General features: G+C 39.1%; 1 long non-coding RNA gene across 2 annotated transcripts in view; it reads right to left on the reverse strand.

Annotated features, from left to right (window-relative positions):
• Window positions 1-7,831: 7,831 nt before the first annotated feature.
• Window positions 7,832-25,000, reverse strand: part of LOC135104705 (uncharacterized) — a 52,054-nt gene continuing 34,885 nt past the window's right edge. Inside the window, exon 3 of one of the 2 annotated variants that reach the window (XR_010270500.1) lies at window positions 7,832-8,412. This is a non-coding gene — a long non-coding RNA (uncharacterized LOC135104705). Of the gene's footprint in view, window positions 8,413-12,525; window positions 13,255-25,000 lie in introns of those variants that run through there. The other variant, XR_010270497.1, reaches the window with a different exon arrangement.

Raw genomic sequence — 25,000 nt, forward strand, 5'->3', positions numbered from 1 at the left:
TGTGTGTGTGTGTGTGTGTCCATTACTATTTTTTTTTTTGTGTGTGTGTGTAAGAGTGAGATGTTCATCTATATTGTCTATATTGCTTATGGCGATTGGTCTCCTTATCTGCTTATCTGTGTCTTGTCTCCACAGCTATGAAGCCAAACCTGATGAAAAATTAACACCAGTCTCGCGAACTAAATACAATTAAGTAAGATTGACTAAATATATGATTTCGAATATGACGGATATTTAAAGATATCAGCAAAAAGTGTATAATTGAATAGGCAGAGCACATTTCATGTGCAAATTTTATTCCCGGCCAATGACCTGGCTTCGAAATTATACGTATTATATTAATTTCTTATTTTCCTTGAGGCCGTCTTAAGCAACATACCTGCTATGGATGTGTTTTTTTTTATTTTATTTTTTTTATTTATCGTTTTGTCGCTACTTATGTTGCGTACATCACAGGAATTCTTACGTAACTAACCTCCAACTATTGTTGCCACCAGAGACGCAGCTCTCTCACCCCTATTCTGTCCACCTCTCTAACGCAAGAGTTAACCAGTATTCTCAATCATTCATCCCTTTCTCTGGTAAACTCTGGAACTCCGTGCCTGCTTCTGTATTTCCACCTTCCTATGACTTGAATTCCTTTAAGTGGGAGGTTTCAAGACACTTATTCATCAATTTTTGACCACTGCTTGACCCTTTTATGGGACTGGCATTTCAGAGGGCATATTTTTTTATTGGATTTTTGTTGCCCTTGACCAGTGTCCTTTCTACATAAAAAAAAAAAAAAAGAAAAATACAGAGTGGGCGTAAGTGCTCATTATACGTTTGGGTTGGCAAATTGGTCGCTCTTCTTCACAGTGTTATGAAAGGTTATTACAAAGAGGGTTAAGGTACTGTGATTACTCGTTCGTGAAGTTTCATATAAGCAGAATACAAAATATCCAACCCAAAGAGGAAACAGTTATCGAGTGATCTGCCTGGTTGGGTAGTGGACGCGAGGTCCAATTTAAGATTCACCGGTGACACATATTTGTTATTGAGTGGAATTCTCTCCCACAACGCGCACATTATCCGACCTGCAATGCAATACTCTATTTCGCACAAGCATTGCTTCCTCTTCGTTTAAGCTTCATCAAGTATCGTGTGTGTGTGTGTGTGTGTGTGTGTGTGTGTGTGTGTGTGTGTGCAGAGAGAGAGAGAGAGAGAGAGAGAGAGAGAGAGAGAGAGAGAGAGAGAGAGAGAGAGAGAGAGAAGCAATCCCGACCTACTGCAATTACTGTCCACTGAAAGTCTTATGTTTCTTTCTAGATTGAGCAATAATGTTTTCACTCCCACTCCCGGCACGCTATATGGCTTGGAGGGAGCGCAGTTTTGTTCTTGTTATATTACGATGGACGAGGTAGTTTTATGTGCCGTGCCCTAATGAAGCTCACAATCACTTAGGGCATGAGGCTAATCCGGCGAAGCACAAGGCAGGCACAATAATGAAACACGAGTCACGCAGGTCAGTGACATCTTTGCACACATTTATCCCCCTGATGGCTACAGTGATCGTTCATAATTTTTCCCAGGGCTTACAAGTGTGCATTTGCCGAAAAGTTTCAATAGCAGCTTTTATCCTACTATCACCCTATTCCGGGAACTAAAAGGTAGAAATAGTCTTGTATTTTATGGTTAATATTTGGTACATCTAGATTTTTTTTTTTATCGGTTATTTTCTTTTCTGCTATATCGTTGGTAATACAGCAAGAGTTAAGAGATTCGCCTAATGAACCTATCTTGGAGAACGGAATTACAAACGCAAACACACACACACATACACACACACACACACACACACACACACACACACACACACACACACACACACGTCGCAGATTAATATTAGAATTACGTGAAATGAATGTTTGAGAGAGAGAGAGAGAGAGAGAGAGAGAGAGAGAGAGAGAGAGAGAGAGAGAGAGAGAGAGTAATAGATAAGACGAACCTTAGCTTCGCGGTTTACACCAATGGTTCTCAACCGGGGGTGCATGCCTCCCTTAGGGAGCGCGGACATTCTCTCAGGGGTTAGGGGGGGGTAAGCGAACACAGGACGGCAGGGGAAAAAACACGGATACACGGATAATCACGGACTCATTGGCTATTAGTACAAAGGAGATGCAGCTGTTATGCCTACCCAAGGGCTATCTAACTATCTGATTCTTTCTATCTCCCTATGGTGGCATAGTTGAGGAGGGGGTTGAGTGGGTGGCGCGGGGAGGACGGGGGACACATCTGCATTGAACCATCTTTAGGGGGGCCCAGCTTGCAAAAGGTTAAGAACCCCTGGTCTACATGATGCAAATAATGTCTATGTGCAAATATCCCCAACCTATATGAAGACAGCGGGAAGGTAGAGTCGATATCAACAGAAGAATAACGGAAAATTATCACAAAAAAAAATGTACTAAGAACAAATTTACAAAAAAATAAATAAAAAGTGAAGGCTGCACCCAATATAATTAAGATGATTTTGCATGGAAGACCTTTCTTTGGCTATTTACTTTAATTTGTGATGAAAAGTATATTATACCTTATAACTGAATTAAGCACTATAATGAAATGTTATTACCATCACTGAATGAACACACTGTTTGCACGAAAATGACTTCCAGAATGCACTCATCGCACAAGTAACTACATTTGCCGAACCACTTTTTGTGTGACAGTATGTATTTCAAAACAAATTAAATATCTACTACAACATCTTACACAAGAGTTCAGCAATGAAAATCTAGCGCAACAATAACACACACACACACACACACACACACACACACACACACACACACACACACACAGGATTAATGTTAAGTATTCCCCCAACCCCTTCTGTACATTTTCAGTTTGTAAACTGCCTGAATAATAAACCGTTTATTATTATTATTATTATTATTATTATTATTATTATTATTATTATTACACACATACACACACACACACACACACACACACACACACACACACACACACACACACACACACACACACACACACACACACACACACACACACACACTGCAGCAAAAAAATAAACAAAAGAGTTTCATTTTTTCCTCTTACTCCAATTTTATCTGCAACATTTTCTCTCTCTTATTCTTGTTGGGACTTCATTTCATGTATTTTTAGCTAGTATTTTAAGCTAAACCATTCCATTTCGATGAACTGGGTATTTCTGGAATTGTTTTACAGAAAACATATTGGACTGCATGGTGTTTTTTTTTTTTTTTTTGTAAAGAAATGAGATATGAAAATAGATCATGATGATACCTGAATTGCTCTTTCAGGATACTATGCTAAGCAAGGAATTACATGCAACGTTCTGTTGGATTCATTTATTTCAATTGTTAACAAGCTTCAACGATATTTAGGATCTCCACAAGAAATATTTAGTGCAAATTTACCGCTAATGATGATGTTCCTAATTAGCAGGTGATAAGTAGCGATAACAGTTTATGGGGCGTCCCGTGATCAGCTTAAAGGAATGAAAAAAGCTATACAATTAAGTTAATTCCAGGAATGTGGTCTCCTGTGTAAGTAAATTCAAACATTTAAGATTATTACCATCCCGAAATCTGATTAAGTTAGTGAGTTGTGGTACTTAATCGTGCTAAATTCATATCAGACATTCAATTGTGATTCAGAAAAAGTGAGACCTCACGCCAAAACAGAGCTAATCATTACCATTACTTAACTAATGAAGATCTACTCTTACGGTCTGAATTATTACGCTTCATATTCCCTACAACGCTCCTGGAAAGCAATGAACAAACTGTTATCATGAAACTCAGTACTGTTTCACCATACTGTGAAATGTCACATTTAAACAAACGTACGCTCCTAACAAATGTAAATAAATTTAAATGCTATGACATAAAAAAATATTACACTATTAAATGAAAAACAAAACAAAACAAAAATCAGTACAAGCGTGACACAGTTAGCGATCTCAGGATGTAAAATCATTTTCTAAACATTTATCCAGCAAAAGTTCAGTAAGCTATAACAGGAGAGTTCTTTAAAAAAAAAATAAGTACATTTTTGGGGTAATGGACAAGACTTTTGACATAATCAAAACACACACACACACACACACACACACACACACACACACAAAGATAGTTAGATTCAAACCTAATACTGAAATCTAACGCTATTAATCCTAAAAACAATATGATGAACGATAATCAAGAAAGCAAAGAGGAGTGGATGTATGAAATTTTCTACTGAGATAATTTCATAACCACTCCGTTTCTTTCGTAGACCGTCAGATAATCCAGAATGAGTCGCTTGTGATTTTTAGATTTCAGGCCTCAAATAATGGTGAGAATGAATCTTGTCAATGAAGGAGAGAAAGATGTGAGGAGTGAGTCACCGCTAAACATGGAGAGGGAAGGGAGACAGACAAAAAGATTTTAACACAGACAGGGACACGAAAAGAAACTGATGGAGAAAACACTAACAATACCACTGACGTGCATCAAGAGCTCAAAGGCTCAAACAGGCTGAGTGACTTACACGCTAAAACAACATATAGAACTAAACGCTGTGATTCGCAAGATAAAAGGACCATCACCTGAATTTCAGACGCTTTATATTTCTGCCCGGAATCATGCCATATATATTTTCAAACTAGCCAAAAACTCTTTCATTAATCGAAAGTGTCAAAATTTTTCAGGATCTAATGCCCTTCGTGACTTCTGGCACCTAGCCAAAAACATCAATAACTTTGCTTCTTCATTTCTTCACCTTTACTTCAACCTGATGGCGCCACTGCCACCTCATCTGAACTCATCTGAGCTCTTCGTTCAAACCTTTGCTAAACACTCTACCTTGAATGATTCAGGGTTTCTTCCTCTCTGTCCTCCGCCCTCTGACTGCTTCATGGTACCCATTAAGATCCTTCGCAGTGATGTTTTCCATGTCTTCGCTGGTCTAAACCCTCGGAAGGCTTATGGATCTGATGGCGTCCCTCCTATTCTTCTCCGAAACTGTGCCTCGATGCCTAGTCAAACTCTTTCATCTCTGTCTATCTACATCTACCTTTCCTTCTTGCTGAAAGTCTTCTAACTTTCATTACTGAGTCTTGGTCATCCTTTTTCAGAGATCTTGGTGAAACTTTTGCTGTTGCCTTAGACATATCAGAAGTTTTCGATTACTAAACTACCCTCCTGCGGTTTCTATCCTTTTCTCTTTAACTTCATCTCAAGTTTCCATTCTGACCGTTCTATTGCTGCTGTGGTAGACGGTCACTGTTCTTCTCCTAAATCTATTAACAGTGCTGTTCCTCGGGGTTCTTTCCTGTCACCCACTCTCTTCCTATTACTCATCAATGATCAAACATTTTGTCCTATCCACTCCTACGCTGATGATACCACCGTGTACTTTTCTACATCTTTCCCTAAACGTCAAACTCTTCAGAAAGTGAACAACAATTCACGCAAGAAAGCCACAGAACGTCTGACTTCGGATCTCCTTAAAATTTCTGATTGGGCAGAGGAAACTTAGTATTGTTCAATGCCTCAAAAACTCAATTCCTCTATCAATTAACTCGACACAACCTTCCAGACAACTATCCCTTATTCTTCAGTGACACTGAACTGTCCCCCTATTCTACAGTGAACATCCTTGGTCTGTCCTTTTATTATAATCTAAACTGGAAACTTCACATCTCATCTCTAGCTAAAACAACTTCTATGAAGTTGTTTTAGCGTTCTGAGACGTATCCGCCAGTTTTTCTCACACCCCCCAGCTGCTAATTTTGTACAAGGGCCTTATCCGCCCATGTATGGAGTATATATATATATATATATATATATATATATATATATATATATATATATATATATATATATATATATATATATATATATATATATATATATATATATATATATATATAAGCACTACTAATAAATAGAGAAAAACAAGTTTATGCTGCGCACAAATGTGTTATCGTACATTGCACAAGCAATGCAGTCCAATCTTTTTTTGCCTATTTTATCCTTTGTTACCTTCTACGTACTGTTACGTAGTCCCCACGGCTGATTAAATTCAATTATATTTAGGATAATGCAAATGATATATTAGATATGAAAAGATTGCATAATGGGAGACCTGGTCAATAAATTTTAATTTATCATATTAAAGTAATTACATAAAAAAAACTTGAAAATTATTCATAACTTAATGCGAGATGTGAGGTTGATGTTCACTCATGATGTTTTCCATCCTGAGCAGATTGAGGTCACTGCAGTGATCAGGCTTTGTTACGTGTTGATATTTAGTTTGTTTCTCTTTTTCGATTTGATAACGCTCAGTGTGAAGAAAAGACGCCTCATAAAGATAGGTAGACCCACATGACAGAAATTTTCCAAGAGCCATTTTTTCCTAAGTCTGGATGCTCCTTCTTCACAGAGCTCGTGACATTTGAGCTTTCAAATAATAGTTTTAGGTCCACGGTCCCCTCGCACTTCTATCAGAGTTTCCTGGAGGCAAAAAGGAAAGTTCTTCTCGTGTTCACATAACAAGAATGGATTTATAACCCCGTTTAGCTGCACTGATCGTTCACGTATATCAAGAAAGTCGTAAAAGTACTAATAAGGGTGGTCAAATGCTCTACAATAGCTTGTTGCATAGTGCCTTTATCATAACTGTTAGTGGAAAAGTAGGCAGCTGACAGAGGAAAACAAGTAAGATATCCCATTAACATGTCCCCTCCGACAATTTTCTATTCTTTTGAAAATTGGCAACTTTGTCATACAAGTTGAAAATGTTTGTGTTCTGACCTTGCACAGACAAATTGAACTCATTCAGCTTGGTGACTATGTCTGCAAGATATGCCAGTTGTGCAACCCAAGTAGTGTTAAAAACTAAAAAAAAATGTGGCAAAAAGAGACCCATGCTCTGAAGAGAAGGAGACAGAGAGAGAGAACGGTTCAGAAGTTAACCAGTTCTAAATTAAAATCTATCGCACCATCAATTTAATTCTGATTAAAGATACATCAAACATGAACGTTAGTTTTGTAAATAGTTTTTTACAATCATGCAGAGAAAAGAAATTCCTAAAAGTATGCAGCATGGTGTTACCAAGACACATTAATGGTTTTATTATTCCACAGGAGCTCTCTCTCTCTCTCTCTCTCTCTCTCTCTCTCTCTCTCTCTCTCTCTCTCTCTCTCTCTCTCTCTCTCTCTCTCTCTCTCTCTCTCTCAAAAATCTCTCTCTCTCTCTCTCAAAAAAAAAAAAAAAAAAATACGGATACTTCTGAAATCCAAATAGGAAGTAATTTTGTTTAACGAACAAAATTCTTTACATGATTCTGCTGGTGCTTTTTGGTATATTGTGGCTCCTCTAAATTAACATTTTTTTTTAACCATTAATTACTGTTAAGTCTCTCCTGAACCCCAACACGCCAACGTAATCACGCGAGGGAGGAAGAGGATCAAATCCAGATTAGTGTGGAAGCAGAACATAATGAACTAGTAAAAGAGTTACTAAGAACACAATGAATTGTACATCAGGGAAAGAACAATGTGGTCAAATATAAATATCGTAAGAAAAATAACAGAAAGATTAAAATATGGAATAGGAGAGAGAGAGAGAGAGAGAGAGAGAGAGAGAGAGAGAGAGAGAGATGAGAGAGAGAGAGAGAGAGAGAGAGAGAGAGAGAGAGAGAATTATATTATTTATTGTGTTCAGACTTTGAACAAAATGTGTAGCACAGCTTCCATTTTTAATACCCAATATAGTGTGTCCCATGAGTTAAGGTACATACCTCGGGATATGACAGTTCAAGTAATTGTAAGTCGAAAATTCACTATACATATACGTTGTGTTTTGCTTTATTTTGCGAGTAATTAACGTGTAAGTTGTGTGTTGCGCGAGCGGCTCACCTAGGTAAGTCTCTTTCATTTTTTTTTTTTCTCAGAATCTATATTAAGGAGTTACATTCTTGCTAAAGTAGCAACATCGGTAAATTTCCAGACAACATCAAAATAGGATCCATTCGATCACTAACGTATTACATGATTTCTTAAAAAGAATCAACCTTCGCCAGTTTCAAGCACTGATGGACGTGGTCAACGCACACTACTGCGACCTACTCTATTTCAGTGAGATCCATTGGCTGAGTCGTGGGGCCTTATTGTCCCGTGTGTGTGACTTGCAACAAGAGATTAGGACCTTCCTCTGTCAGAAGAACCTTCCCCACGCTGATTACTTCTCCGACCCACGATGGCTCGCTCGTCTGGTTATATTGACGGGCATCCTGACAGACATGTATGCTTACATCACCATCTTCCATGTCGAACTGTGTTTATTGGAAGTTCCGTTGACTGCTGCTCAATTTATGCATTTTCCTCTCCTTGCTTCCTGTAAAATAAATGTTACGGAGTCGGTTTTGTTGCTTCTCTGCTGGAGGAATTTGCCTACCGTTTTGCAAAGGTCAGGTCGCTAGCTGCGGAATTCAAGCTGTTCACCCCCCTATTTAACTTCCCAGTGGATGTCGCCCCTGTCCAGCTGCAAATGGAATTGGTGGAGCTGCATTGCACTATGAAATGAAGGCGAAGTTCCGTCCCTTGGTTGCACTGCCTTTCTTCTGCGATCTCGTCCTCCCTTCTAGTAATTTTCCAAAATATGCTGCACATGTTCAGCACATTGTGGCCATGTTTAGGCAGCACCTACCGTTGCGAACAATTCTTCTCTACTCATAAAATGAAGTACGCGTAATCTCGCCTACGCTCCCAGCCCTCTGATCGTCACCTCACCGATATCATTCTTTTATCTATATCATCCATCGAGCCGGACATTGAATCAACACTTCATGGCAAGCAGCACTAGCCATTTCACTGATCTGTATGTTTTCAAATAAAACTCTTGCAAGAAATCACTTCTGTGTTTTCATTTTTCGCTCTGGCCCGTGGGGTGCTCATGATATTCTCATCTCTCCTAAAAGGATTAATTTTCCTAATTCTTATACTCACATATTTATGCTACATCAAACTGTAATCCTACCTAAGTCATTCCAGGTCTCTCTCTCTCTCTCTCTCTCTCTCTCTCTCTCTCTCTCTCTCTCTCTCTCTCTCTCTCTCTCTCTCTCTCTCTCTCTCTCTCTCTCTCTCTCTCTCTCTCTCTCTCTCTCTCTCTCTCCTGTTGTTGACTTAAGATTGAATATCCCTTCCTGGCCCTGGCTGATGTTGTGATTATGCTATGGAGCGGATTCACCAACAACACAATACCTTATATAGAAAAAGCTGGAAGATGCATATGCCCCTTTGTACACGTGATCGTGCGGGAGATATGGAGTGAGTGATCATGTGTGTGTCAGTGTGTTTGCATGTGTAAGAGAGAGAGAGAGAGAGAGAGAGAGAGAGAGAGAGAGAGAGAGAGAGAGAGAGAGAGAGAGAGAGAGAGAGAGAGAGAGAGAGAGAGAGTGTGTGTGTGTGTGTGTGTGTGTGTACGAGGAAGTTGACTCGAGAGGAAGGCTTCAACATCAAACATGCGCGTATTTCGAATTAAGCAGGACAGAAAACGTGTTTCATCATCAAAGAGAGTGAAGAAGAAAAGTAAAGGTAAAAAATGTGAAGAGACCAGTGAGGAAAAAATGTAGTATGCACTAAATAAAACATAATGAAGCCTGAGTTGATGAACTGAATAAGGCAAGTAAGTGGCGCAAGATGGGGGCACAATGGAGAGCAAAATCACGAAGAGTGAAACTTTTAAGAATAGAATGTTTGATTAATGCTGTTAAAATTATTATTATTATTATTATTATTATTATTATTATTATTATTATTATTATCATTATTATTATTATTATTATTATTATTATTATTATTATTATTATTACCATTTATTATTATTATTATTACTATTATTATTATTATTATTATTATTATTATTATTATTATTATTATTTATTGTTGTTGTTGCTATTGTTGTTGTTGCTGCTGCTTCTGCTGCTGGTGCTGTTGCTACTGCAGTTGTTGTTGTTGTTGTTGCTGATGTTGTTGTTGATGTTGTTGTTGTTGTGGTTGTTGTTATTGTTATTCTTGCTGCTGCTGTTACTGTTGTTGTTTTCGATGTTGTTATTTATTAGAGATGTATCGGATATCCACATCTGCAATTCCAATGCAAATAATATCCTCTTCCCTATCAGTTTCGTCTCTCTCTCTCTCTCTCTCTCTCTCTCTCTCTCTCTCTCTCTCTCTCTCTCTCTCTCTCTCTCTCTCTCTGCCTCACAGGCCAATTTTTTTGGGTAGTTGGCAGTGACAGGCGTTCGATTGGAAGAGATGGTAATGGGTGATTTCCGAGGACTGGTGGTAATGGTGACACAACAGTAATGCGCGGGGCGGGATGGTGAATGTTGTGACAGAATGTTGTGAGCCAGAAGTGATGGGGTTACTTGCGGAAGAAAAAATAATAATAAATAAATATTGATAATAATGATGATGATGATGATGATAATAATAATTATAAAAATAATAACAACAACAATAATAATAATAATAATAATAATAATAATAATAATAATAATAATAATAATAATAATAATATAAATAATAATAATAATAACAATAATAATAGTAATAACAACAACAACAACAACATAATAATAATAATAATAATAATAATAATAATAATAATAATAATAATAATAATAATAACAGCTATAATACATAAATGATGTGTTGAGATAAAGAAGAGGTATGACTTCAGTGAACCAGTCATCTAAAGACTGATTTATCTAACTCCTTGTAATGCTTTGTCAAGGAGAGAGTAGGTACCACTAGCAACCAAATTGCCTTTACTTGTGTCTCCAGAGGATGTTTCACTCTTGCAAAGTTTGGGTGACCAGTGGCGCATATTTCCACTGCAGTGTAAAAGGTCACTGGCAGAGGAATGCGTTTAAGAGGAATGTGTTTAAGAATGAAACATATTTTAAAGACTGGCAGACTTTGCTGTGTGTCAGTTTGCCTCACTCCAATGCTGAGTATGAGAGAGCTTTCAGCATTATTAATCTAAAGAAAAAAAATCAGGATGAAGACAGCAACAATGAATGGGGCACTCCTGACAAGAGAGAGTGTAATCATCTGGAGCCTGTTGTAGAAAATTTACCTCAACCAAGTACATGATTGTGTTCTCGCATGAAAAAAAGGATCTTTATTGCAACCTACCAGAATCAGGTGATGAACACTAAGGTAGTACATGCTTGATGCAATATTGAACTATTCAGTTCAGCCACTCTAAATTTATTGTAAATATCATTTTTTTTTTCACCACAATGATGCAAAAAATCGTCATTATTTTTTGTTGGTAGTGAAATTAACATGATTTTTTTATAACATTGTCACAAAAGGATGTGAAAATGTGTTCTAGTTCGTAGTGTGTGTGTGTGTGTGTGTCTATATATATATATATATATATATATATATATATATATATATATATATATATATATATATATATATATATATATATATATATATATATATATATATATATATATATATATATATATATATATATATATATATAGTTACTACCACGAATCCTGTCCCTCTCACAGCGGCCTTTTTTTCGGCTCATTTCCCCAAGTCACCACCTACGTAACTTGGTGCTGGGCTAAACTGCGAGTTACACCCAGTACACAAACGGTCACAACATCAGGGCCCGCATTTATAAACCTTTCCTATGTGAGACATAAGTCATCTCCTAATCTCGCCATTGTTATGGTGGGACATAAGCGGTACAGATTCGACTCGGTACCCCTTGCCACTAGCACGACTTAGCACATAGGGCTGAAATTTACGTGCATTTTAGAGCTAAAATTATTCTAGTTATTGTAAAATGAACAAATAAAAATATTTTATGCATTCCTACAATAATAAGACTAACATTACATGAAATTTAGATATATTTGAAGACGAACATAAATAACAGCACCCCTAACCTCCCTCGACCCGATGTAAACAAACATGCAACTGGCTCACGCAGCGCGCAGCTCGAAAATCGAGTACGTTCTTAGTTTGTTGCTGTTCTTAGAACGAAAAGGAGCCAACATTGACACCACCACATAAGAGCAGGAAAGGGAATAACAGGAGTATCAGTAAAACAGTCCGTCTTGTAGAGCTCTATAAGAAGGCACCCCAGGGGAAAATTCTCTAATGTTAGGTGTTCTCCCGCGGCTAAAGGCAAGGCATGGGAGGAAATTACAAGCCTCCTCACTGAGTACCCCAATGGCCGTGAACGATCACTCAAAGAATGCCAGAAGAGGTGGCAAACAGTTCAGTCTGCCATCATGGCCAACAGGGTGGAATTCGATAAGGTCCAACATGGAACAAGTAAGATTATTTATGTTATTTAATTCCTTCACATTTAACTGTATGCAACTCTTAGCCATGTTTTAGAATGTGCATTAGTACTCTGTGACCTTGGTTGTTCCAAGTAACTTTTCGGTAATATTTAAAAAGGGTACAAGGACATCTTTTCAGATAAAACAAGGTATTTCGTACAGTTTGATATTTTCAACAATTCCAACCAATATTTCTGTTGAAAATCAATAAATTCAACCTTGCAACATTATGTAACCTAACATTAACCTAAACTAACTGAGCATAACTTAAGATCCGTAACTTAACCTAACCAAACTAATGGGTCTCATTGATTTCAAGAATAATTTGCAATGTTGATATTCATTTATGGACATGGTGTGTCTAGGGTTGAAAATACTCACAACCATGAGATGTAACAATCTGTAAAGGCAAAATAGAGGTGGCTTATCCCCGTGCACTTGTAAAATAAAACTGGCTTTTCTTGTACTAGCCTATTGAAGGTACTGAAAGAAAAAGGAAGATTTAGGCAAGCTCAATAAGGCAATTATATAATCTAATAAGCTAAGCTTGTACGCCATTACTGTTTTTTTTTTTTTTCTGGACAGGGAAGTCTACTTTGTTATCCATTATGGAAGCCAATAGTGAAACACTAAATATGAGTGGATATTGATGGCCAGTTTACTAATGGGTCGGTTTATATTCCTGTGGTCCCACCCAAACAGAGGGAGCGCCAGTTTATGATTCACCAGAGGGAGACAGCTCACATTCACCTCCACAGGGTGGTTCTAGTCTCCTCTGGTGAATTACACAACTGTGGTCGTCAGCCTGTTTTCCCTCCTCCTGGCAAGGGAACACCACGACCGCCAGATCACTCCAACAGCTGGAAAAGAATCGATAGCCACGTTCTAAGAATTACAGCTACACCAAAAGACAAACACATATAAGGATTATAATGTTCTACGGAATACCGCCCTAACAACAAGACAACATCTTCCCACTTCTGTAGAAAACTATCTCCCTCTGCTGTGCAATATTATATTTAACTTGCCCCAAGACAGGCCCTGCCCCCCCTCATAGGAACAACAGCCCAGGGAAGGAGAATAGTTTACTACACAGCAGTGTAATATAGTCCTCTGTGTCAAAACCCTTTAAAAGAGCACAAGAACACAGTAACATTTAACAAAACCACAAATGTGACACACACGAGACCAAACAGCCCACAGACAAAATGAAAGGTCCTCCGACCGCCCACAGACATGCCAAATACTCGGCTCACAGCCGAGAAGCCGTTGGGGACTTATTTCTTAACTTACGAGGCACCTCAATCACTGTCAGGCTTTCGGAGACACATATAGTACGATATTATCAGCAAGGGCTTACTGCCATACTAGACAAATAATAACATATGAATCTAATCGCCTTCTAAAGGTAAATCACGCGAATTCTTTAAGCCTCATCCTGCCTCTTTCACGCATACCCTCTCCTCTAGTGAGCTGGCCATCGACTGATTATGAGAATGCAATACTCAGGCTCATCACAAGGACATGACTCATGCCAGAAGGGAGAGGGGAAGAACGGGATACGCCCCACCCCGCCCGCCGCCCACCTCACTCAGGCTAACTTACACAAATAAAATGATTGGTTTCAGAAAATATTTGTCATTGAACTATGGGGGCTGGATGCATTTTGATCATTCTGTAAGCAAGACGAACTCTTCAGCTAAATAATACGGGGGGGGGGGCAAAATATGAAAGGACGACGGGAAATATGGAAAATTATGTGGGAAAAAGTGACTCTATGCAGAGAATATTACAGTAAACTTGCAGCAGGCTTGACTACCCATCAGTGACGCGTCTACGACTCGTTCCCAAACTCTCTCTCTCTCTCTCTCTCTCTCTCTCTCTCTCTCTCTCTCTCTCTCTCTCTTCACTATTTACATCCTACACAATATATATATATATATATATATATATATATATATATATATATATATATATATATATATATATATATATATTACACGAGCGTATATGGTTCTACGATAATTTGAGTAAAGATACAATAGTTTTGAGTGCATTGCACGATAATTCTCTTCTTTGAGGATGGCAATCTTGATCCGTGCACAAACTTGCCCTCTCTCTCTCTCTCTCTCTCTCTCTCTCTCTCTCTCTCTCTCTCTCTCTCTCTCTCTCTCACTGTTCAAAGTATGTGCGTATTCGTGCATGTCTATATGTCTGTCCGTCAGTAAGTTACTAAAAAAATAATACCAACGCACTTCAGTACAATTTCTTGGAAAGGAATGATTGCTGAAATTTCGAGGTAGATCTACTAAATATAGATCTATATGTATCCAGTTCCAGGTCTTTCTTTTTTTCATTTCTCTGATAATTCTTTCCTTAAGTATACCGATGTGCTGGTGAAGCCAATATACACTTTTGCTTGTGGGAAGATGTAACTTTAATTTCCATTTGCAATGGACAGTACGCTAAGCTAGCAGGATGGCAGATAGCTCGGAAGTAATGATGGACAAGAAAAGGAAAAAAAAAAAACTGCCCCATTGAGTAAAATTTGGAAAGACGGATCCAAAACTGACAATCAAGTTTTGAGTTACTTGTAAAAACTAAAAAGGTAGCAGATACCAGATGTAGACAGAAAGGAAGAAAGGTGACAATCTTATACGAGTAAGACTGTGTGTGGGTTTACAGAACCTATGCAAAAAGTTGGAATAAGGACGTCTTGGTGAGTTTGTCTACTGAATATTCCTTTTTTTTTTTTCACGGCACGTTCATTGTAATTCTACTGCCATGATACCGCACGCATCCATCCAATGATCGTACCTGGTACAACGGCAAGCCACGTGACCGGCTGTATTTATTTTATATTTGAGGTGCCGTAAATAAAGATGATCAATGAAATCAAGTACGTGGAAACAGACCACAATAAGCAGTCTAATTTTCACTTATTTCTTTGATTGATCCATTTCTTTTGAAGGTCCAGACATTGATGATTAATCCGTCATAAAGCTGACTGATTTTTCTCCTACAGACAGATTTGGGGATTACTCGTAAAAATTATGAACTCGTCACTCTAATTCCAGTATGTCGGTCCGCCAAGAGTTAGGTAAGAGCACAGTCCTGCTTGTTGACAAGCCATCCTGAGAGAGAGAGAGAGAGAGAGAGAGAGAGAGAGAGAGAGAGAGAGAGAGAGAGAGAGAGAGAGAGAGGGAGGGAGGGAGGGAGGGAGAGGGAGGGAGGGAGAGGGGAAGGGAACTGTTGGACTTCACATCAAAGCTTCTCTTAGCTTTGTCAATACACCGCTTTAATTTCCATCCGGCGCAATCTTAATTTTTTCCAGAAACTTTACAACTGCCTCTTACCTTTTGGACATGTATGACGGAGCAAAGCTTGATGTTTCGAAAGAGAGTTCATACAGTACTTTTATTGTGGGGATGATTAACTCTAGTGATACTTGTCACGCATTGTTAGATTGTCCAAAGCAGCACATTGCATACTTTCGAGTAACTCCGAGTACTGCCTTTAAAGAGCTCTTGTTACGCATTGATAATGTATTATGATTTATTGAAGAAACGCATTAACTTATGTGAAGGACATCGTGGGCGACTTAATACACGTTTAAGCTTTTCAACATTTTTTTTTTTTTTTTTTGTAAAAGGGCCATTGGCCAAGTGCAACAAAAAAAAAAAAAGGTCATAGGAAAGAGGAAATGCAGAAGCAGACAGGAAGTTCCTCAGTTTAATAGAGAAAGGGATGAATGATTGAGAATACTAGTTAACTCTTGCATAAGAGAGGTGGACAAAATAGGGGTGAGAAAGAAGAGTCTTGAACAGCGAGTCCGTGGAAGGAGGGGAGGCATGGAATTAGCAGGATCAGAAGAGCAGTTACCATGAAAACAGCGGTAGAAGATAGCAAGAGATGAAACAATGCAGCGATGAGAAAGAGACTGAAGACAGTCAGTTAGAGATGATAAGAAGAAAAGCTTTTGATTCCACTTTGTCTAAAATAGTGGTATTAGTGGAATGCCTCCTACATGTAAAAGCATATTCTATACATGGACGTTTAAGGGCATTGTAATGCGTTAGCATTTTTTTTTTTTTTTTTTTTTTGTAGGGGGCCCTCAGAAAAAACTGATGGAGACGACTCAGAACGCTTAACTTCATATAAGCTTTTTAGGAAGAGATGTAATGTATAAAGGACAGACCATATATGTAACTTCAACTGCGAAACCATCTGTAAACAATGAGACTCCCGCGGCCTCGCTGCACAAGACTCTTCTTTCTTTCACCCCTATTTTGTCCATCTCTCTAATGCAAGAGTTGATCAGTATTCTCAATCATTCATCCCTTTCTCTGGTAGTCTTTTGCAACTCCCTGCCTGGTTCTGTATTTCCACTTCCTGTGACTTGAACTCCTCCAAGAGGGAGGTTTCAAGACACTTATTCTTCAGTTTTTGACTGCCGCTTCGGACCCTATTCAGGTACCGGCTTCTCAGTTTGCTTTTTTTTTTTTTTTTATTGAATTTTTGTTGCCCTTGGCCGGTGTCCCTCCTATATATATATATATATATATATATATATATATATATATATATATATATATATATATATATATATATATATATATATATATATATATATATATATATATATATATATGAGTTTCGTGTAATGGAAATTCCAGCGTGAAGATCGATGAGGTACGGGAGAGGGAGAAGGGTAGAGAGGTAGTGCACGGCAGTATGAAGATTCTACCGATATGAATAGTATTGTGAAGTTCTAAGTTTCCACCTTCCTCTCATTTTCTTCTTCTTATCTCCTTGTTCTTTTCTCTTCTTTGCCGCTGCCGTATCTCCTTCCTATCCGCTCTTTGCCTCTCTGCCTTCTCCACACCAGAGGAGGTGGAGTTTTATTAAAAGTTTGGAAGGAAGTCTCCAGTCTGCCTCAAGGGAGGAAGCTTGTTATTACTCGATGTCACGTGTGTGTGTGTGTGTGTGTGTGTGTGTGTGTGTGTGTGTGTGTGTGTGTGTGTGTGTGTGTGTGTGTGTGTGTGTGCGGGCGCGCGCGCGCGCGCGTGCGTGAAACCGTATCTTTGCACCAATAAATCCATATATGAACCACTTCAAACCTCATAATACAAAAGTCAAATTATGGTGTGGTGAGCATAGCATCCTAGTATTGTATTCTTAATTTTCTTCAAGTGAACTCCAATCTTGATTTTATTGCGAGAGGTCTTACAATCTTGAAGTCACAGAATTGACCGTTTTTATGCGTTTTTACCTGCCGTCAGATTTTGGTTTTAGATTAATTGTGTTTATGGATAATTTAACTTATTTTACTTTTCAGACATTTTTATCTATAGTCATGATTTTATTCCCCGAGTGGAGCGAGGGTGTTCTAATTTTGTTACCGCACATCTTTACAAGCCACCGTTCCGCCTGGCCCCTAGAGGGTACAAGGATGATTTGGCCAGGAGCACCTTTTGTGGTCCATCGCATATAAAAATTGCAATTTCAGTCTCGGAAACACTTCCCGGGAGGTAACATTTGACGGTGCATCTTTCTCATTTTATGACATTTCTTCGTTAGACTCACCGTTTTGCCGTATTTTGCATATTTCTACTTATCGACCGCGCAAAATGCGCGAATTATGTACCACAACTCACTTCACATACAGATAGCCAGTTTTCGTTGATTCAGCAGTGACTGTACAATCAAGACGTATGGTAAAAACTTCACAAAACAAAATAGAAAATGTTATTACGACGAGCTGAACTGTGAAGATGTTCAAAAAATTATAACATGTTTTACCTATGGTCGCCATTTTAAACATTTTATCACTGAATGCTGAAATATATTATTGCATCAAGTAGGAAAAACTCTCGTGAACACGATAGCGTGATCAGAATACAAATAAATAATCTCCACATACTGAAAACACTCATTTATAGCAACAATTCGCCGCAACCATCACGGCGGCGCGACACTTGGCTTGACGTGTGCAGGCGGGCTCCGTTATGGCTAGGTAAGCGACGCGTCTTCTAGTAACTAGAACACCTTAGCCGCGGGGAGGAAGGTCCTTTACGTTGCTCCGCAACTTAAAGCACCTATTTCCTGGTTATTCTATCTCGTTTCAATATGCTGCTTCTTATTGTTTTCTTAATTTTTATTCAATATAATTTTCTTTAATTTCTTCTGAGATTTAGTAATAATTTCAATAATTGTATATTTTTTCTTCTTTCCTGAATGATTTTACTCTGCATACGAACAGACTCCATAAGCAGGCCAAACAAACAAATGCATGTACTGTCTGACTGATTATTAAATTTTCGTCAATGTACATAGAATGGGTTCGCTGTAATATTTTGTTACAGATTATCCAGTACTATTGGAGAGTTTTTCCCTATCGACATTCATATACTAACCATAAGCCACTGTAAGCATTAATCAGGCGATGTGAAGGTTGAGTGGTAGTGCTGGGCGAGATCCGAATCCCACGGATTCGAGCAGAGCTGACGGATCCGATTACCGACGCTGGTGCTCGAATCCATTGACACGAATACCACTCTCTGAGACGAATACTCATACGATTACTCGGGATTTTTTCTCCCTTTAGCTTCGATATTCAATATGAACGTTATTTGTACTGACCATTGTATTTATAACGAGCTCGATATTACCATTGACGAGTATAAAACAGTTTTAGTCACAAGTATGACAAATATCTTGGCTAGCGACGTATAGCAGAAATTTAGTGTTGCCATGCGCATGTCTTTTTTACGAACGCTGATTGGCTGGGCATGTGTGACGTCGGAGCTTAGCCGGCAAAGAGTATAGGCTGCTTACACACGAGCGTTTCCGTACGCGCGTTCGGGTGCGCGACGTTTTAACTTTCAATGGAGTGCAATGGGACCTTTCACACGACGCGTTGCACGCGCTAGCAACGCCGCGCAGACGCTGGAGCCAGCAAGGACGCGCGCGTTCATAATGACGCTCGCGTCCTTGCCGGGTATTCGTTTCAATGGGAGCTTGCACACGGGCGTTCGGTTACGCGCGAACGCAGGTCCTGCTGCCATATCAGTCATTACTTTCAGCTGGGGGTGAGAGGCCAGTCACCCATCCTGTCCCGCTCATGTGGACAGAACTCTGGTGTGTACTGCATTTGGGTGTGATGTAGCAGTTTTATTGTTTATAGTAAATGTGTATAGATACTACTGGAAAGAATTGATATAGTACATGCATGCATACATCGCGTAGCCTACTACAATTAATTAATGAACTAACATTTTCAGACGACTAGAATGGCAGACTCTCACAACACGGAAGAAGGTACGCTCGAGAACGTAGGCTGGAGGCAGGGCGAGAAACGCGAACGCGGGGCAAACGCGTGTACAAAAAAATATGACGCGTTCTGTGCGTCCGTTCGACGCGCGTACAAAAACGCTCGTGTGTAAGCAGCCTAATAATTATAATACCGCGCATCCCCTCTCGCTCCTGGGTTAGCAATGTGGTTAGCCCACAATCTATTTTCCTCTTACTTTCTTTCACCCTTTCTCTTCCCACCCACTTTCTCTTAGCTAGCTATCTTCTTTTCTTCACCCCCCTTAAAAAAGAAAAAAAAAAAATCGCGCCTGGGGGCCGGCTCTAGCTATTAAAGCTCGTTTCACCTCGACTTTTCAAGATGACAATCAAAATACACACACACACACACACACACACACACACACACTAATAGCTGCAGAGACATCATCAAGAGGGGAACCCCTGACAGTTGGCATAGTAATTACCTCTACATGAAATTTCGATGAATACTCTAAAGTAAATACATCTGTAATATGCCTTGATTCCTTGTCTACGAAACGGCGAATGAATATTCCGTTTAAAATGTAAGTCTCATGAAAACTTAAGAAAGTGTACCTTGTGTCATTTGAAGCAATAAATCGTCAGCATTATTGACCACAAATTCACTTTTCAGTTAAAGTAAACCACTTATTTGCACATTGGCAGACAAGCGGACCAAAAGTGCACCAATATGGAGCTACATGCAACAAACAGACGAGGATGTGGTTGTCTATTTGACTTAAAAAGATAAATTAAAGTACCGGAAGTATGACTTCCAATCTCATCAAACACCTCCGCACCAGACATCCCCTTGAATATATCGAGCTGAAGGAGGAAAATGATGCAGGACACGATTTACCAAAACAGCCTAAGATGAGTGTACAACCAACTTTGGTTGACACTGTTACCAGAGCAACACCATACAGAAGTGACTCGAATAAGAAGAGGGAAATAGATAATCTAGTTGTTGGAATGATTGTGGAAGATTTGCAACCACTGTCAGTCGTAGAAGACAAAGGTTTTAGACGCCTTATCCATGGCCTTAACCCTTATAATTCCTGACAGCCACACTTGTACTAATATATATTTCGTCCTATAGCAATACGAATAAAGTGCATTGCATACTCCGAACAAAGTATACCTAGAATATCACCAACTATAGAATTAACAAACTAATACTCATTATTCAATACATAACAAAAATAAATTTGTGAAATATAATTATAACACATTGGAAGGTAAAATACGAGGGTGAGGTAACTCTGTGGAGTGAGGCAACCAGCCGCCGTGGACCCGAGCACTGACAGGAGAGCTTGGACACGAGTACAGGCAAGGATCCGTGAGCTGGCTGGGACCCGAGTACTGGCAGGGATCCGCGAGCGGCCTGGGACCCGATTACTCGCCGGGATTCGATTAGCGCCGGGACCTGAGTACCGGCAGGGATCCGCGAGCGGCCTGGGATTCGATTGCCAGCCGGGACCCGAGTACCGCCGGGACACGAGTACCGAAACCCTCTCTCTCATTAGTCTCCCGCGCACTGCAGGTACTCGGATCTGGACCCGAATCCCACAGATCCAGCAAGCTCAAGTACTCGGATCCACGAATCCTAAAATGTCGGATCCTGCCCAGCACTATTTAGTGGTGAGGAATATGGTAGCGTGAGGGTACGTCAGTCAAACCATACACATAGCCAGAGACCACAAATACAATTGGCTCGTATATAGATTCAGTGTACATCAAGCGGTGCTCGTCACATATTTTGTTCCAGGTGAGTGGCTCCTGTGAAACTCGGTATCACCACATATAATTCATTCCCCAAGTGTAAAATAGTTTCACACATTCCTCTGCTTGAGAGAGAGAGAGAGAGAGAGAGAGAGAGAGAGAGAGAGAGAGAGAGAGAGAGAGAGAGAGAGAGAGAGAGAGAGAGAGAGAGAATGTGCCATTCACCTACGATCATCTGCTGGTCACTCAGCCAAGCATTCCCCTACAGAAGTGCTCAGAGCTCATAGAGACCGATCTTTGGGTAGAGCAGAGATCACTTACATACCACACACCGGGGCAGCGAGGCTACAACCCCTTGTGTTACATCCCGTACCTACTTGCTGCTAGGTGAACAGGGGTTACACATTAAGAAACTCGCCCATTTGCCTCGCAGCACCTGGGACTCAAACCAGAGCCTTCTCGATTATGAGGAGAGCGTGCTGACTACTACACTAGGAGGTGTGTGTGTGTGTGTGTGTGTGTGTGTGTGTGTGTGTGCGCGCGCGCGCGCATTAAACACATCTTTGAGAAATTCCAGAATATAAACTTTCCGAATTACCTTTTGTTTTGTTTTTTTTACACATTCTACAACATACAATATGATTAGATACTTCCTCTAAAGCAGTGGTTCGCGACCTATGGGTAATTACCCATAAGTGGATAATTTGATAATCTGAGTGGGTAATGGAAGGCTGAGAATAAAGGCATTCACATTCTTATGAATGTTTGTGTACGTGTATATGCATGTGTGCATCTTCGAAGATGTACTTGTCTGTGCAGTATGGATGTGAGAGAGAAAACGGAAAGAACGGTCTTATCTCAAACGGAACAAGCGGCAAGCAGTGGGCGCGGCGGTGAGTCACCAACACAGGACAGAGGGAAGAGGTGCGTTGCCTGGCTGGGGTGCGGTTCCTGTCCTGTGCCCCTGCTTTCCGTCGCTTTCGTGAGTTGATGTGCCTTTTCTGTGCCACTGCAGCCGCATATAGACAGTGCCGCGTCGTGAGGAAACTGCCTGGGCCTGTGATTAGGAGAGATTGTGTCTGCCTGAGGGGTGATTGCCGGAGTGACTGAGGTATGGCGTCCTTGTACTGTGCTGTAACATTAAGTGCTCATGAAAGTGGTTTCACAAAGTACAGTGTTTGGTTTTGCCTTTGTCTGTATGTCCTTTCCTGGGCCTGAAAAGGTCACGTTATCCACCTCCACCAAGCTTATATTATAACTCCTTTCACTTTACATTATAAAACCCTTCCATTTGTCACTGCAATCCCCCAACTCTGTAACTGCATTTTTAATGTTAATATATATGTACGAGTATATTTTCAGCCTCACGGCTACAACTTAAACAAACCATTTATTATTGTTATTATTTTTATAATTAATATTATTATTATTATTAATATTATTTTTTTTTCTCTCCTCTCTCTCTCTCTCTCTCTCTCTCTCTCTCTCTCTCTCTCTCTCCAACAAATGCGAGATTAACAAGAAAATGCATACTACCCAAGTGAAAATGACAAACAAGTAACATAATTGGTTTCTGGGACAAATTCAGAAGACTTGCGAGTGCTCAAGCAAATGAACGGCGAAACCCACTGAAGATCTTTGTTAGTCTTTATTCCTCTGACACCCTTAAAAGTGGATACAATTTGATAGCTCAGCGGCATAGGCTGCTTCAGTTTAAACAATTCAGATTCCTTCGAAACTTATTAGCATAACATCACTATAATTTCCGAGACAATGCCGGATCTTTCCACACTCCTTACTTCCTACCGGCCCCGATATAGTCACAAGCAAATTTTACGAAAATCTGTATATAGGCCATATTGTGTGTGTGTGTGTGTGTGTGTGTGTGTGTGTGTATAGTTGTGGCATAGATAAATCTTGTCTGTGTCACGCAAGAACACGCACATACACATAATCAGCACACATAACGCCACACATAGACGGGTATTTCTAGTAGCCTTTAGCTTCTGCCGAAAAAACAAGTCATAGTTCCTCTGATAACATTCATGTCGTACCTACTCACTGTTACGCCACAAAGAACCACAACATGGAGACAAATAAAAATCGTCTTCTGCCTGCTAAATACATGCACCAGAAAGAAAAAATAAATAAAAACAAACATGGTACCAGCTTTGTCTAAGATGCCTTGATGTTGGGTATACAACACGTGAGTCTGAGCCTACTTTCACAGGATAGCATCTGTATAATTACTGTGGCGTTACCTGTGTTGAGAGGATTATGATAAATTTCCCTCATCTTCTCACTCTGTTTCTGTTGTTTTCTACTCCCTACATCTCCTCATCCTCCCTGCCTTTCCTTCTTCCACCTCTATTCTTTCTTTCCGGGTCAACACTCAAGAGATGAGTACAAGTATGAAGCAAACAATTCGAAAAAATTAGATGGTTGATAATAATATTGCTTTCCATGAACTTTGCTACAAATCGGAGCATCTTGTCAAGTAAGATAAAAAAAAAAAAAAAGATTGCGTACCTCTCTAACTGATAAAATTTCTTATCATAATACATGGAACATAGTTATTTTGAGTTTGAAAACCAAAATTGTGTATTATTATTATTATTATTATTATTATTTATTATTTTTTTTTTTATGAAATTCCTTGTAGATATGTGGTGTTTATAAAAAGAAAACGAAACCATGAATTGCTGTCCCCAAAATGTTAGTGTCTAAAATATGACAATTGTAATTACATGTACTCTAAGTGCACTACAAAATTAGTGAAGCCCCTTTCCGACTGGAAATGGAGATACTTTTTAATTGGATTTATTATGTCCCACCAGGGTTTAAAAAATCCCGGATAAAAAAAAAAACTTTTTGGCTTTATTTATTTTATTTTATTTTATTTTATTTTATTTTATTTATTTTTTTGGGAGGATGTTTTTTGGATTTTTTAGGGTTTATTTTTATACCACATTTATAAGTAAATAAACTTAGATAAGCGATTTAAAGGTAATCTAGAGTGAAGCAAAAGGTTTGAAGAGTTATCTGAAGAACAGACATTTGTTTAGGTCATGTTGATACAGGTTGGTCCGGGTGGACAAAGCCTGTGTTAACATGTATTGCGTAGGAAATGAAAGGGTCAGGTTCGGACTATTGCTGACTCAATACTCTTCACTCCTCAATGTCTCCTTGTCCTTGGTAGTTCGAGAATTAAAATTCAATGTGTTGTTTCATTATCCTTTATATTAAAGTAATAACTAGAAAAGCAAATGAGACCAGGAACTTTCGCTCGAGATTAAAAGAAAAATCCCTGTTTCATGTTATTTATATTTTTTTAGAAAGGTCTTTATGGGTTTAACATTTATATGTATATGTAGGCTACATATATATGCCTTATTTATCAATATGATATAAAACTATTTTCTATATGTAAAATATAAAAAAAAGTTTTTCATTTTTTTTCTTAATGCCATATCTCTGTCCCACTGAGTATCACGCAGAGAGAGAGAGAGAGAGAGAGAGAGAGAGAGAGAGAGGAGAGAGAGAGAGAGAGAG

Source organism: Scylla paramamosain, chromosome 1 (genome assembly GCF_035594125.1).
Source record: "Scylla paramamosain isolate STU-SP2022 chromosome 1, ASM3559412v1, whole genome shotgun sequence".
NCBI lineage: Eukaryota > Metazoa > Arthropoda > Malacostraca > Decapoda > Portunidae > Scylla > Scylla paramamosain.